The sequence below is a fragment of the Triturus cristatus genome, chromosome 4_1 (assembly GCF_964204655.1).
Source record: "Triturus cristatus chromosome 4_1, aTriCri1.1, whole genome shotgun sequence".
In the NCBI taxonomy this organism is placed as follows: Eukaryota; Metazoa; Chordata; class Amphibia; order Caudata; family Salamandridae; genus Triturus; species Triturus cristatus.
The window spans coordinates 55,894,388-55,910,702 of record NC_140585.1 but is presented as its reverse complement, the minus strand read 5'-3'; the positions used below and the strand labels follow the sequence as shown (position 1 = coordinate 55,910,702).

The window sequence follows — 16,315 nt, the reverse complement described above, 5'->3', positions numbered from 1 at the left end:
ACATACTGGTGATTAGTGTAGACATGATTGGCTGAATTGAGTTAGCTGTAAATCCTTTGTCTATAGGTGAGATATATATCTAGAACATGTAACACAAAGGCTCCTCCATGGGCCTGCTGCACTTGTTGTGCCACCCACGGAGGTAGCTCTTTAAACGTGCCACAGGTTTGCTCTGACGGGGTCTGTGTGTGTAGGTTACTGTTACTTGGCTTGGGATTTAAAAGGCTACTTGGAAAGGTTCTGCAATTCTCTTGCTATATCGGAGTACTTCCTAGTGACAGGGTGCGGTGTCGGGAAGAGGTAGGGCATGTGTGCGTTTGTGCTACATGCACTGGTAATGAATGGCACCAGGTGGTGTGTTCGGTCCAGTAGGGCATGTTTCCCGCATTCGATTGTTGTGAGGGTTCTGTGGAAAGGCGCAGAAGCTGGATTTCTTGCATGCAGAAGTGTGGCAGTATGGTGTTTGATATTGATGAATTCAAAATAGCTAACCCTCTCCGGTGGAGCGAGTAGATCCGACATTACAATGTTGGAAATACCTCTTTGAGAAAGTGGGCATTTCTGTGCTCGTGGCTCTATGTGCCTATCTGACGGTCTCCAATTCACAGCTGGGTTCTGGGGGGACAGTAACATTTGTGCATTCCTAATAATACAGCCATAATCTAGGGGCACAAAAGAAATTGCAGACCTCTGACTTTGAGGGGCCTTCTTGGGTTGGTTAAGAAGGGGTAGAATTGGCACCTGCATTCCAAGGGGCAGGGTTGTGACCCAACTAAAGATACTGATCAAGCCTCCCAGGGTAGGATGTCAGACAGGACACAATTTAGAGAGGGCCCTGTTGCAGGGATTCTGCCCAAGAACAGAGCTATGCGTAGGATTATGGGTTCTTAGTGAGTAGGGACTGAGTCATCCTACCAGCTGAGTACCCATAAGCCCAGGACCGACTAGCTATAGTGTCTCACTTGCTCTCCTACTCACTCACAGAGAATCAAGTGATTAGACTCCCCAGAATACAACATTCCCAGATCTCCTCTTCAGCTCATCTCTTTTCCTATAAAGCCATGGCTTAAGGTGGGGATTGATTTGGTGGGTCCATTCAATTTTCTTCCCTCCAACTTACGCTTTGCGTTTGTGTTAATGGATTTTCACAGCAAGTGGCCTGAAGTCAAGTTTTGTGCTTCTCCCACAGCAAGCAATGCTATTCTTTTCCTTAAATAGATCTTTATAAGAGAAGGGTTTCCAGAGGCTCTAGTTTCTGATAATGGTGTGCAGTTTGTCAATCAGGAAATGAGCGTGTTTTTGAATGAATCTGGCGTGAAACATCTAAGAAGTTCGGTTGGACATCCTCAAACCAACGGTCTGGTTTAAAGGATGAACAGGGTTGTGGTGGAATGCATTAAGTGGGCTAAACATAATTGTTTTGATGTGGAGGGTGCTGTCAGATCCATGTTGTGGTGTTATCGCACAACGCCACATTCTCTCACAATAGTTGCACCCTTTGTTTCACTCAAAGGTAGAGTACCCACTTCTGCTCTTTATCCAGCTTGGCTTTTAAGAACTGTTTGTGACAAAGTTTCATGTTGGTTGGATCATGTTGCTTTAGAATCTCGAGTCAAAGTTGCGCAGAAGATGTCCGACAGGTATGATCAAAAGAAGTCAGCCAAGACAGTCAATTTGCGTCCTGGGGACATGGTTCGGGTCAGAAACACTAATTTTGTCAAAAAAGGTGGTATGTCCTTTGGTGAACCTGTCTGTGTCGAGAAAGTTTGTGGTGGTGCCATTATGGTACGTGGTGGGCATTGGTGGAATGCGGGAAACGTTGTGAAAGTTCAGTCTACTGTACATAATTGTAATGGCACCAGGGGTGATGTTGTTTTGCCTTCTGGACTAACTAATGTTTCTGCAGGTAATTCTCATTCTGGACCAACTAATGTACCTTCAGGTAATGCTTCTGAAACCATTATGACAAGTCATGTGCCAAGGAGGTCTATTCGTGTTAGACGAGTTCCTTGGAGTTTACGATGAACTTTTCAAAATTTCTATGTTATCTCATCTGCATTAATTGTTCTATACTGGATATTTTCCTTGTATTTCCATGTTCAGGCATTCTGACTTTTGTTAATTTTTGTTTCTTTGTTTATTTTTATTGTATGCTTTTAATTTGGTTGTTTTTAACCAAAGGAGGTAATATGTTGTACCTAGATATGCTTGTTTAAGGTTCTATACAGAACCCCATGTGTTGTCATGGTGTTGGGATGCGGGGAGTTCTAAGAAAGACAGTTGGTGCCTCTCTTCTGTCGTGAGAGGAGCGCTGGCTCGTTGTTCCCACGAATAAATACTGAAGACTAAGCTACTGTGTCCAGTGGTGTTAAATTGTATTGGGGACACAACAGTACTTAACCAGGGTTAATCACATCATTACACCTTGCTTCTCGCTCAACCTTCATTGGCCGTTGTAGATGTGACATTAATTTCTCCTTCATCTCGGGCAATGGGCACTCCATGTCATCCCCACTGGATAGCCAGCCTGTGCCATCCGGCACTAGAGAGAATCTCCTCATGCTCGGGATACTCCCTCCCGACTATAGTCCTGTCAGCACCTGCATCCTTCAGGGTAATGAGCTTCCTCCCTTGGAGGATAACTAACACCACAGACCCCATGATATTTGGCTGGATGCACCTAGGAACATCCGTGTCCCCTTCCAAAATGGTGATTGCTGCTTTTCAAACATTTATTGAAACAATCGTATTCTTGTGTAAAAAGAGTGTGCTGCAATTATCAGGCAAAACAAACAAAGCAGTGTAACCAACATTACAAGAATGGTGTAAAAGACAAAGATATAATGCTTTCCCTTTTGGGTCCACTTCGGTTCTCCCTTAGTTTTGCATTTTAGGCTGTCTGTGCTCGCTCTGCATAGCCAAATATAACACATTTGTGTTTGTGATATTATTTTGAGAATACGCTGTACGCTTTTGTTATTCAAAGACTATTCTTGGGATTTCATCTACACATTTCACACAAGGTGCTTGGAATACATAACAGCATAGTGTACTGTTTTCTTTGCTCATCCAGCAACAGCTCCTTACATTTAGACATAACACGGTCGCACAACTGCAACTCCAGCACAATAGTTTATGATATAAACGGTGTTCCGTTTCCTTGGGGGCAGAGAGGAGAATTCCGGCAGAGAGGACTGTTCTGGAATGACAGCAGTGCCCGACATGCAGCCCTGCATAAACTAAGTTTACACTTGTGATACCGACCATCTTACTACTTACACTAGGTATGGGGTATTAGGCCAATCCCAGAGATCGCAAATGTATCCCTATGCTCACATAGTAAGGGTAGAACTAGACACATATATAATTTGCCATGGTTGGGATGCTTGTCCTTTACAATCAGTTAGTAATTCTAATAACTTTTAGTTGCATCTGCCTAATGATCGCAGCACATTTGCTTCATAATAGAGTATGATAGTCTCAATAAACTTATTGTAAACATTCTTTGTGTCTTTCTTGTGTTTAGAATGGGCATGCATGAGTGAGTAACACAAGGGGAGGATCTGTTTCCACAGTGCCCTTGGGGAGAGAGGGTCCTGTTTGAGGTTGCTGAAATCACCTGTTACTCTGGAAAGATTAGGCGTTCAAGTGAGGCACTGTGAGCTGCCAGGAGTGAGCCGACAAGTACTGACGTTGTAGAGAGACTCAGTCCCTACACTCTGACATTCTGTCGCCCTAACAAACAGTTCTGCTTTACCAACGGAATCAGTGCAACAAGTTCACCATTATAACATTACTGTGTGGTTATATGATTATATTATTCTACTCCTACCTAACACTATCTATACGATTGCTGGCATAGTGGAAGTACCCTTTGCCAGATACCTTGGGTTAGCCTAAACTGCCATACCTGACTAAGATGTATCACAAAGCCAGCCTGTGTAGAATGGTTAGCCTCCATCTGTTTTTGCATCAGTCTTTGTGTGTGTGTTAAATTTTAAAGCAAAAACAATTCTGTTGTGTTTAGACATTTCTAAGGCCCACGGTTTGATTTTAAAACCTGCTATTTCCACTCAATGGCATAATTGTTCTCAGTTGACTTTGTCCATGCTGTAAGAGAGACGTTTCATTAAGTGTAACATAGAATGCATAAGATACAATATTATTTAAAGACTATATGTGATGTGACCATGTTGTCAAGGCATTGTCCACAACAGCCGATGCATTTTCCAAATTAATCCTGTCAATTTATCTTAAGCGTTCAACGGTTTCCACAGTTCATTGTAAGTGGTGTATATGAATCTTTTAGAATGTGGTGACCTAGGACCCAACAAGAAATCTTGTTAACCCATGTCATCAGAAAGGAAATATAGATGTTCCGTAACTGCAGATAATGTGGAATGTTGTAACGATTGCTATGTTGAAGCAGGTTCTGATTATCAAAAAGGAGAACAGCGAGGCTTGGCAATCAGGAACAGTTTACATTTAATTAAACAATAATGGCCAGGAACATCAGCCACATCTCCTACAGCTGCGTGCTGAAATTCCCTTTGCATTAGGTACATGGCATGCTTTATTCTGTACGCCCGGTGCAATAAAGTGAAGCTTGTCCCCCTTTGGGCAGGAAATACTGGTACAGTGGGTCATAAACTGTGTCTTTACATGCTTGATTCCCTCTGATAGAAGGGACCATAAATACCAACTGAAAGTCACATTCTGAGATGGTCCAGATGGCTGAGTGTGTTGTGTGTTTTATCTCGCTTACTGCTAGGCATTGTTTGGGCTTTATTTGATGAGTGCAACTGACTGGCTGCTCAGGAATCATCCTTAGCCGGAATGCAGGCTCTCTGCTGTGCATTTATTTGTGTTTATGAGTGTGTGCATCTGACTTGTTTATTTAGGTATTACATCCTGGGGCCATATGAGATTTACTGCTGCAATCTTCCAGGTGTGTTGAGACTTGTTCCATATCTCGGGCCAGATGGGTGACCCTATTTTGCATGCGCAAACGGATTTGCAAAATACAATAGGGCCATGTACAAAACCTATGTAGCGAGTCACAATTTTTTGCGTCTCGCTAAATAGGATTTGAGACTCTCTATTAGGAAGGGCCGTTCCAAGGGGGTCCCTTCCTAATAGCGACTCGCTATCCTATGTAAGAATGTTTTGTGACCACAATTGCGGTTGCAAAACACTTGTAATTTACCACCCTCTTCAAAAGGGTGGTAACCCATTCACAAACAGGAAAGGGTCCCCGTTGCAAATGCAGGGGAAAATATTTTTTAGGGGTCCCAGGGGCCACAACCTGCCTTTAAAAAATGAAGGGAAGAGGTCCCGTTTGCAACTGCACAGGTAAATATTTTTAGGGGTCCCAGGGACCACCACCTGCCCTTAAAAAAATGTAACAAAATCAGACTGCTTTAAAAAAAAAAGCTGCTTTATTTAAAATCAGTCCCAGACATGGAGGTCTGCTGAACCCAGCAGGCCACCATCCCTGGGAGGACCAGCCATTCCCAATGGGGTTGCAATTTGCGAGTGCCTCATGAATATTCATGAGGCATACAATTTGTGACCCCATTGGGAATCGCTAACAGTGTCTCAGACACTGTTGTACATGGCGTTTTCCGACTCTCAAATTGCAACTTCCAATCGAGCGCAATTCGCAAGTCACAAATTGTCATGGTAGTACATCTGGCCCCTGGTGTCTCCATCACATGAAGTGCTAGGGGTGAACAGAGGGGGCTGTGTTATGTTGATCGGATAAAGTGTCACTCTGAAACCGTAACAAGTGTTTTATGGTAAATTTAGGTAGCGCAGGCAACAGTTGTTCTGTGGTGTGCTGGACTCCTAAGAGCGGGATCTTTCTATAAATTAATCCGAAGCTAACATTCCCCCATCTAATTGAGTGTCTTGAGCATGGACGGTTCCTCTTTCTGGCTTGTGGTACGAGCGTTTCCCCTGGCATTGGCTGTCCTAATCAGGTGTATTCCCCTGTTTTCTGGGTAGCCTTCTTCACACAGCCACATATTAGTTGTAGGTTGCATCACAGCAAGAGCAAGATTACAACCACTGGTAACAAGGCTTTGCATAAGTCTGCGATCCATAAACAAACCTGTGAACAATTCTATGTTTGGGGCACCACCTTCTTTAATCATGACCTGCTGTAGGTTGACAGTGTGCCTTTGTATAGGTTTTTCATGGGGATGAACGTACAGCAGGTTGTACCTATCTTGGCGCATACACACCCTTCCATTGTGTTCATTAAGTCCAACACATACCGGTGCTGCATCACCAGGAGTAAGATGGTGCGCCTTTTTTCTTTCTGTTGAGGCCATCTTCGGTGGTGTTTATCATTTTCAGCAGTTCCCACCTGGTGATCTGCAGCCACCGAGTGTAGGCCTTGGTTTGCACGGTGAAGAAGCGGGTTGAACCTCCTACACCTATTTGCGCATCGGTGAAGAGCCAGAACACTTCAGAAATGTCTTGAATCTGTCCAAACCAAAGTACCCAGCTGACCATCTTCTGCGTACTTGGTGTAGAAGCGGGGTGCCTTTGCTGATGGGATGGTGATGCAGTGCAGAAATATTACTCCGGGTATGACCAATGTTGCCGTGTAGAGGGTGACCAGTGAGCAAACCCCTTTCCAGTCTGTGACGAGCTGGCTGTAGGCATGGGCGCCGATTACCAGTATCAGTTCATCATGGTGGAGGTGCCCCACTGGATATCATTATTATAGGTTATACTCTTGCATTTTGCTGTTCCTCCCCCCCCCCCCACGGGCATTGTCCCTTTCCCCCTAAAACACAAGGAATACACTGACAGCTACCTGACTACACTGAGTTTCTTCTTACCTTCTATCCATGTGTACCATCCTGTCTCTGATTTCCAGGGGTCTTGGCATTGCGTCAGTAGAGTGTCATTCAACCTACCTCTACATGATCTGTTGTCACTTTTGTTCCCCAAATTGATGGCTCTGCAGGTGAAGTGAATATTGCGGTCTCTATTTGGGCTCAAAGAAATCTATTCTGAACCAATTCAGCTCTGCTTCCCAACTTTTGAGCAAGCTCCATTGGCTACCTATTGGAAAGCGCTCAAAGTTCAAAGCCCTATGCATCTCTCACAAAATCCTATGCAAGCAAGGAGCACCCAGCCTAGCTGCCTAGATGCAATTTTCAATGCCCTCAGAATACTATTCTCTGTCAGTGCATCCACATCCCTCGCCACAGCCGAGCCAGAACAGGAGGTTACTCCTTCCATGTCCTAGCTCCGACCCTATGTAATTCTATGCCTCCTAACCTTAGAAATATTCAAAATCCTTTACTTTTCTGCAAAGAGACTGACGATTTTGCTTCTCTGCCTCTATGATATCTTCTGACACCTGGACCCTCATCTTCTCCCCAAGGCAGGCAACGTCCAGGTGGTTTGCTTTCTAAGGCTCTTCACCCCACCCCCGCTTGTAAAGGGTCAAAGTGGTAGCACCCATGCACTAAGTGACCTTATCAGCTGCGGAAATAAGAGACGGTGTACACCAATATCTTATAATCAAAAAAGGGAGCTAGAAGGAGCAGTCATCCATTCTTCTTCCTAATTGTATATCATGAATCATAAGGGAATGGATCACTTGTAACTGGAAATAGGGGTCTTTTAGGTCGTTATCTAAACCACTAATACCTAAATAGGTATTATGAGAACCCTCAATCACGTATTTTTGGTGGTGTTGGCGGTTTATCTTGGTTCTCCGCCTTATGAATACGTGTCAGCATTATCATTGGGTCTCTTGTGTGTTATGCTTCCTCCACCAGGAGGGAACCGCTAATTCGCAGTAGTGATCAGAGATATTGGTGCAAAAAGGTGCAAAATAAAGTGATAAGTTGACGTTAAAAATGTCTTACCGACACTGCCCTCAAAAAACAAAATTTATTCTGTCAGGTGTGTTGGTAGACTCTTAAAAATTTAAAATAGTGGTGCAGTAGGTCAAATTATGTAACCCCAGCACATTATGGTGTCCAAATCAAAAAATGGTCGACATGTTTCTGCCCCTCTAGTGCCCCTGGAGGGGGTCGTTGGGCATTCTTCAGGACCTAGTGAATGTGTGAACCGGTAGTATCCAGTTCAAAAAAAGGGGAAGTTTATGGTTGTTTCCATAAACTAAGGCTCTATCAGTATCTTAAGGTTATTCTTTTCCTACAGAAAGGAAGAACAAATAAAGTAAAATGAAATAAAATAAAAGAGACAATACAATGAAATGCACACCAATCAGGGTGATTATAAAGCAGATATCTTTGTAAAAAATGGCAATTCTTTAAAATACTGTACTGTAAAGCAATGTCAAAAATGGCAAATCTTCACTGTATTTAGAGAGAGCGATCACAAAAGTTCGTATCCGTTTACTATTTAAGTTGAGCACAAAGAACTTGAATAGAGAGCTGGGTGCGAGGAGAAATAGTATATAGATCTCGCTATCACAATAGAAGTTATTGCAGTGGAGTGGTCTGGAAATGTTCAACTGAAATATTTGGCATTAGAATAACACGTCACATCGTAAAGATTGTTAATCATATAAGCGGTATGTTTACAAGCTTTAAGTATCCCTTAATACTTTGAGACAGAAAAGGAACAGAAAACATCGTGAGTTACCTTTAGGCGCATCCGTGTTGCGGCTGCTGCCTTGCCACCGTAAGCGCGTAGCCTGTAATTAAAAACGGGATAGGGCTGGGATGGGTAGGGGTTGGGAGGTTTGAAATACCGTGTAGTTGTTGAAGGCTGCAGGGCTGGTTGCTGTTTACAGGATTCCTCTATCGTACCTCCTTTGCGGGCTATGCACAACTTGTGCTGACGCTGGCTTGCAGGGCTCGTACTGAACGAGATCCCGTGTTCTTGCCGTTTTGTGCTCTCTTGATGAAAATCGAGGAAGGACTATACACGTCATTCAATCGAAGAAAGACTCACTTTGTGTGTGACGTGTTTTGCGCACTAAAGTAAGGTTTTTCTTGAAAAAGGACTGTAAATACAAAGGTTTACTTTAAAAAGTGTAGGTGTTTTTATGTGTAATAGTGATGTATTTGTACACTTCGTTTTTTGACAACAAAGCCTTTAGAAGTTCTAATCATGTGGATATAGTTATCTTGTTGCATTAAAAATGGTGAAAGCAAGTTGGCGTCAAAATGTTTTGATTATCTCGTATAAAGCAGAATATTGTCCATCGCATCATAGGTATAGAATGAAAGTACGTCTGACTTAGTTCAGGAAGGGCTCCTCACGTTGTGGGTGTAGAGAGTCAAGATCATTCAGAGAAGTTATTTGAAACTTAACCAGGGTATGTTATCGTTCAATCCTTTGGTATTTGTACATAGACGGTGTACCCATCTTTGTTCTCTTTCAAATAGGATTTTTTCAGCATTAATCTTTGATCCTAGTAGTGTTTCAATTACAATCCATTTCAAATCATCCACTGAGTGTTTTTGTTCAATGTAATGTCGGCTCATCTTTGTGGTTTCTCGTTTACATTTTACGTTACTTCTATGTTCGCAAATTCTTACTTTGATTTTCCTGCATGACATTCCGATGTATCTAAGGTTACAGGGACATGTGATCATGTAGATAACGAAGGATGTATTACAGTTTGTGTGTTGTCTTATGGTCCACTTGAGGTTTGGTGTTAGTTGGATAGTCTTTGTTGATGTAGTTAGGTGACATACTGAGCACTGTCCACAAGGGTAATGACCTGTGACTGGTTGTAAGTCCCACAGGGTGTTGATCGTTTTTGGGGAAGGAAGGGGTGGTCGAGTATGTACCAAGGTATCTTTTATGTTCCTTGTTCTTTTGTTGGCAAACCTGGGTTTATGCCATTTTAAAGTACCTGAGGTCAAAATCCGCCAATTTTTGTTGATTATTTTCTTTACAGCATTGCTCGCTGTACTGTAGGTTGTCACGCATGTAGGTGTATCATCTGTAGGATCTCTCTGCATTGTTTCCAGTAGACAATCCCTTGGCTGATTTCTCGCCCTTTTTTTGCATTTAGATATTATTTTGGTTGGATAGTCTCGTTTGAGAAGCTTTTGGCTAAGGTCATTTGCTTGCTTCTTGTACTCCGTTAAATCACTGCAGTTACGCTTCAGCCTTAAGAACTGGCTGTATGGTAGGTTTTCTTTTAACGGATGACGGTGGAAACTGTTAAATGATAATAGGCTGTTTCTGGCAGTCGGTTTGAAGAAAGTTTGTGTCTTGATGGTGTCTTCTTCAATGTAAATCGTGAGATCTAAAAAATCCAACTGTGTGTCATTAGCTGTATAAGTGAATCTCAAACATTCATCTTGTTCATTCATCCATTGGTGGAACTTCCTCAGGCTTTCTTGATCACCTTCCAAAATCACTATGATGTCATCAATGTATCGTTTCCAAAAACGGATGTGAGTTTGATATGGATTCCTTGCATTTTGTATATAGATTTTTTCAAAGGTGCTTACGTATAGTCCCGCTACGCTCGGCGCAAATGTGCTCCCCATAGATGTTCCGTGTCGTTGATGGTATAGTTTCCCTTTGTACTCGAAGTAGTTCTCAGTGAGCGCCAGGGTGCAGCATTGCAATACGAAATGTCGTGGAGTCTGGTATGTCCAGTCTTGATCAAAAAGTATTGTTTCGAGGGTTTCGAGAGTTTTCTGCTGAGGCAGGCTGGTGTACAAACTCGCTACATCAAAACCTGCTAGGAGCATTGTTTTTGAAGTGTAAATTTCATTTTTCAAAAGGTTCAATAGATCGCGTGTATCCTTCAGGTAAGTTGGTGTCTGTTGAACCAAAGGTTTTAAGAAGTGGTCCGCAAATTGTGAGAGAGGCTCTAGGACAGACCCAATGCCTGACACAATTGGGCGGCCTGGGGGTGGTCTCCTCTCTTTATGTATCTTAGGGAGAGAATAGAAGTATGGTATTCTTGGGGATGTAGTCTTCAGGAAATCTGCTTCGTTCTGTGATATCCACCTGTTGATTTCGGCTTTTTCTACCATGATCTTGATTGTTTGTTGTAGTCTTGCAGTCGGATCTGTTGTAATAATAGTGTAGAATTTCTCGTCGGATAGTAGGTTCAGGCATTGTTGATTGTAGCCTTCCTTACTTATTAAGACGATTCCTCCTCCCTTGTCTGCTGGTTTTATTATCATGTCTTTGGCATTTTTCAAGGATTCCAGAGCTTGTTTTTCAGCTCTTGTTAAATTCATGAATGGTTTTCTTGTAGATTCTGTCAGTTCACCGATTTCCTTCATTATGGCTTGTTCAAATGTCTGGAGCTCAATGGGAACTTGGTGATTTAGTGGGCAGAAGGTGGATTTGAGGCGTAATGATGTATCACCTACTTTTTTCTCAGTATCTTTATTCGAGAAAAAGGCTTTGAGTTTTAACTTTCTACAAAATTCGGCGGCCTCACATTTTATCTTGAAGACATCTAGGTTCGGGGTTGGTACATACTACCGGGCTCATGCTAACTAAAAGATGTCGACAAAAGATGTCGACAATGACTCTAGCACCCACGTGACAGGAGTATGGAAAGTGATGAACACGGAATAAGGTAAAGCTGAATTTAAGAAATGCCCAAAGGTTTAAATGCTGCACTCACCCTCAAGCAACGGACATCTTGTCCCACTCTGCCAACGCCCCAACCACACACAGAGTATCATGCTGGCAGCAAACGGAATTAAATAGAACAAATGGTTCTATCGGGTTTATACAATTGCTTAGAGTAATATATTTACTTTAACGAACCAAAGAGTATTTATAGCACATACAAAGAAACGAACACACCAACACGAGAAATAGATTTAATCATATATTGTAAAGGGTATTGAATACCGCTGGTTGTCACAAATACAAATTAAATTGCAGGAAGACAATGAGTGACTGTCGTGAGAGAGTGACATATAGTGAATAGTGAAATGAACAGTACACTATATACATGACAAATACATTGGTGACATGAAAAAAGGAAGAAAAAAAATCTTTCAAGTATTGTCCTATATGATTTTACACATGGAATGCGAGACCCATTGATGAATCAAATCGTGATCAAGATGTTGACGTTTCGACCCTGGAAGCAGCGCACACTGGTATGCATCAGAGGAGGTCTTCCTCAGGACTGTGAACGGAGGAGTGGACAGCCACAAAGCAGACTCTTCAATGAATGAGATCAGGAATTTGGAGGCGTGAATCATTTCCATGGTTAAACTTCTCTAATGTTCAAGTTCAGTAGTAGTGCCGCAATGAGGAGAGTTCTTCCTAACTGCAATATCACTGTTGCTCAGAGGATCTCTGTTATACCCTACTTAATTGTATAACATGTAGTCCAGCCCTGCTGCCACTAGCTGCTCAGCCAGAGCGTCAGATGGTCATAGAATGTTGGTGTGCCAGTGATGCATGGAATGCCTGGGTGTCTGAGTGGATGAGTGTTGGCAGTTGAAGATGGGCTGAGCAGCTAGGGAGGCTGCTCCTGGTGGGGCTGGTACCACACTAGGCTGGCTGGAGTAGAGACAGATGTAACCTGAACTGGAGACTGAATAAAGAAGACTTAAGAATACCTCCTGGCTCCAGGTGTCTTTCTACAGAGATCAAAACAATCTCCACCAGCCGGTTGGAGTCTCATCTATGGGCTCAATTGACATCCAGCAGCTGGTTGGAGTCACATGTTGGGAGCCTTGACTAAATATTCAGTGATGACAAAATAGTTGTATGTCTTCCGGGAGCAGCGCGCGTCCGTCTGACCACTTCTTAGACGAGTTAAAGCAAGCGTAAGACATTAAGTCAGATACCATGGTAAGGTAGAAAAAGACAAAAAGCACACACTTCTTGGCAGCAGGGATATCGACGGTATATCACTGGCAGTGATTGAATCTCTATTATAAATGCTGCAATCTTCCCACAAATGATTGGACCAACCCCAGGTAAGTGCAAAGATAACTTAACAAACAGAAAAGTAAAGACAGGAGTTGGAACTTCAGCTGATCCTGTGTGAACAGGAAAGTATTGTCAAGAACAGTGTGAATGGAGCTGCATTTGTTATATACTTCCTGAAGTGTTACCTTTATTACATCTTGAAGAGTTTCCTTTGTCATATTCTTCCTGAAGAGTTACCGTTATTATACACTTCGTAAAACTGAAGCAGCATATCCTGATTCATCTCTTTTTCCACAATGTCTTCTTGTTTAAATGAAATCTTGACCATGTGCGTCTTCCTAAAGCTATACCTCTAGCGAATGGGTGCTCCGTGAGTGCCCTTTCTTTACTAAGTTACTCTGTAAACACTGGTAAATCACCTCCTTTTCTGAATTAAGATGTGGCATGTTCAATAGAACATTTAGTTAAATATCTGTGTATGGTGAAATGTCTCTTGGTTACTTTAAAAAATGGTAAAGAAGAGATGTCTTTTACAAATATTTAAATATTGTGTATTTACATTCTCTTACATTTCCATTTAGTGATAAATCTCTTTACATCCAACAGGAAACCAGCCTTGAATGCACAAATGATTATGAATAATGACAATAATCGTGTAAATCTCCAAAAAGCCATCAGAAAAAATGAGCTCCAATATTCAGGTAAAGAGCTGCACAGTCAGTGACTGAGGAACCTGAACATAAACTGATAGATCCTGGAAGAAGCAGTCAAGAGCAATTCAGTGGATGTAAGAACCTGAGCTGTGCACCTCCACACCACAAGACGAAGAAATGACCTCTAGAAATATAACACAACAACAATAACTAACTACTGCCTGTATAAACAAGTCTCAAAGCTTTGATCATTAGATCGGTGTGAGGTGGATACAGCATTGCTCTGTTTCCTCTAATGATGGCAGACCACCATTCAGTGCGCTAGTTATATTGTAAACTATTTCTGGCTAAACCACAGGAGCGAGAGAAAAGCACAATGGAGTGGAGCCAGACAACTGAAGGATAAAGGAAAGAGAGAGTCTTTGATCTACAACAGACTGTCCCAATTTGCATCGACCGGAAGGAAGACTAATCTTTACCCATAAACATGCAAAACCATTATACAATCTAAAGACATAACCACCTACAAAGAAGCTTTACTTGCCACAATTCTAATATATGTCGTTGGTGAGTCTTGTATTTCGTTGTGAAATCTGAAATCAAGCATCCAACATACCACACATTTACAGAGAATGTGAGAATAACACAAGTGCTTTATCAACCATGTTAGCCCCTCAGGAAACACAGTCATGGGAAGCAGACAATTCTAAAGCCGACCCAGAGACACTAACCAAGAAAGAAGAATCAAACACATGCAGCAAGAGCTTTAGTTTGTCATCACTACTAAAGAGCCATCAACAAACACACACAGGAGAAGCAACGTGCAAATGCAATGAATGTGTGAAGAACTTTAGTCAGTTAGCACTCCTAAAAGATCATCAGCGAACACACACAGGAGAAAAACCATACGATTGCAATGAATGTGAGAAGAATTTCAGTCAGTTATCACAACTCCAAAGACATCAACGATCACACACAGGGGAGAAACCATACCACTGCAGTAAATGTGGAAATAGTTTTAGTGACCCTTCAACATTAAAAAATCATCAGCGAACACACTTAGGGGAAAAGCCATTCAAGTGCAGTGAGTGTGTGAAGTGCTTTAGTCGATTATCAGTTCTACGAACACATCAGCAAACACATACAGGGGAGAAACCATACCATTGCAGTGGATTTGGAAGTAGTTGCAGAAAGGATTTTCAGCTAACTACAGGGATTAGTGATAACACCTATAAAAACAACACACTTAAATAAGTTTAACAAGCATAGACTGGAGAATATTTGTCGCTGGTTTTGGTGTTTGGCCATTTTGTGCGACAACTGGTTTAATGACAGCTGCTAGAGAACAACGTCCAAAGGCACAAGAAGTCAAAGTAAGAAAATGTGACCTGTAACTCTGAGAGTTAATGCTTGCAGTCCACAACATTTACCTCCGAAACCCTGACGCGGGAAAAAATGATGCTCATTTCGATCATCACATGCATATGTAAAAGCACCCACCATAGTGGCACTTCCTTAGTGGTGTCCAATATCAAGCTGGACTCTTGGGAAATTTGCTGGCTCACCACTGACTATGTAAATGATTCACGGTGAGATTAATTGTATATGAATATATTTTAGACGTGTCTTATTTACAAAGAATCACCCAACCAACTCCTAACTGGTGAAAGGACAGAATCAGTGCATGATGGCAGAATTATTGATCGGAGAGAGAGCTGTTGAAAAGTTTAGTTCTGAATAGGTTTCTGAAAGCTTGATGGTTAGGTAAAGATTGAATCTTGAGCAGTAAAGAATTCCAGCTCTTAGAGTCCAGAACTATTGACTCCCTGCTTTACATTTCTTGAACCTTGGCACTGGAAAATAAATCTGGATTCAGAAGTAAAGGAACACAAATGATACAGATTTTTGACATAAATGATATTCAGGTTTGTGTTTACAAGTAAAAAGAAACACCTGTTGTATAAACTGCCGGTCAATGAATGGACATAAAAAGTATGTGCTGCCTCATGAGCAAACATTGAATCTTTGTGATGCCGTTGGGATGTCCTCAGACCACAAATAAGATAGATCGTAGGATTCTGAATCATCTGTAAGGTGCTTTTGTGTTGCTGGAACTGCCAAATACACAGTGTTCTTATGGCCCAGCCTTGCTTAATTGAAGGAGTTCACCAATATAATATGCACATCAGAAGAAAGGATACATCTTCAGTAGCCAAAGATAGTAAAAACTAATGCTTTCCACCGAGGTCATTTTAACAAAGTGCTGAGTCTGGGAAGTTTTTCCTGCTGCCCACCATCATCACCACCACCACCACCACACAGCCAGTGAGGAACAGCAACAAGACTGCTCTTCAGCACACCCATCCTTATACATAACGCACTACAGGGGTTTGCTCCAGGGTCAAACTCACTTTACTTTCATGTTAACAGCAACAAGTTCTAAACTAAACAAATTATATCCTTAAAAGGGAAACCCCTCTCTGAGTGGCATACTACAACCAGTAATTTGTATGATGTGTTGTATAAAACCAGTGTGCCGTTCTCCAAGGCTGTGCTGTGTGGTCACCGGCCACACAGCACGGAGAACAAAGACAAATGGTGGCCTATAGCAAACACACACACACACACCGGCCAGACAAAGAATGTATGGTAACCCAGAGAACACAGCATTAATTCAGCAATGCCAAAAATCAAGATTAAATGAGCTATAACATTTTTACAACACACATCTTCCCAAGGCATCAAATATTATTACCCCACCAAAGTACACTCTTTGCAGAACAAAA

The 16,315-nt window shown here is 42.0% G+C and overlaps 1 pseudogene; it reads left to right on the top strand.

Annotated features, from left to right (window-relative positions):
* The window catches only part of LOC146839477 (uncharacterized), a 115,412-nt pseudogene extending 100,519 nt beyond the window's left edge, over window positions 1-14,893 (top strand).
* Window positions 14,894-16,315: the final 1,422 nt, after the last annotated feature.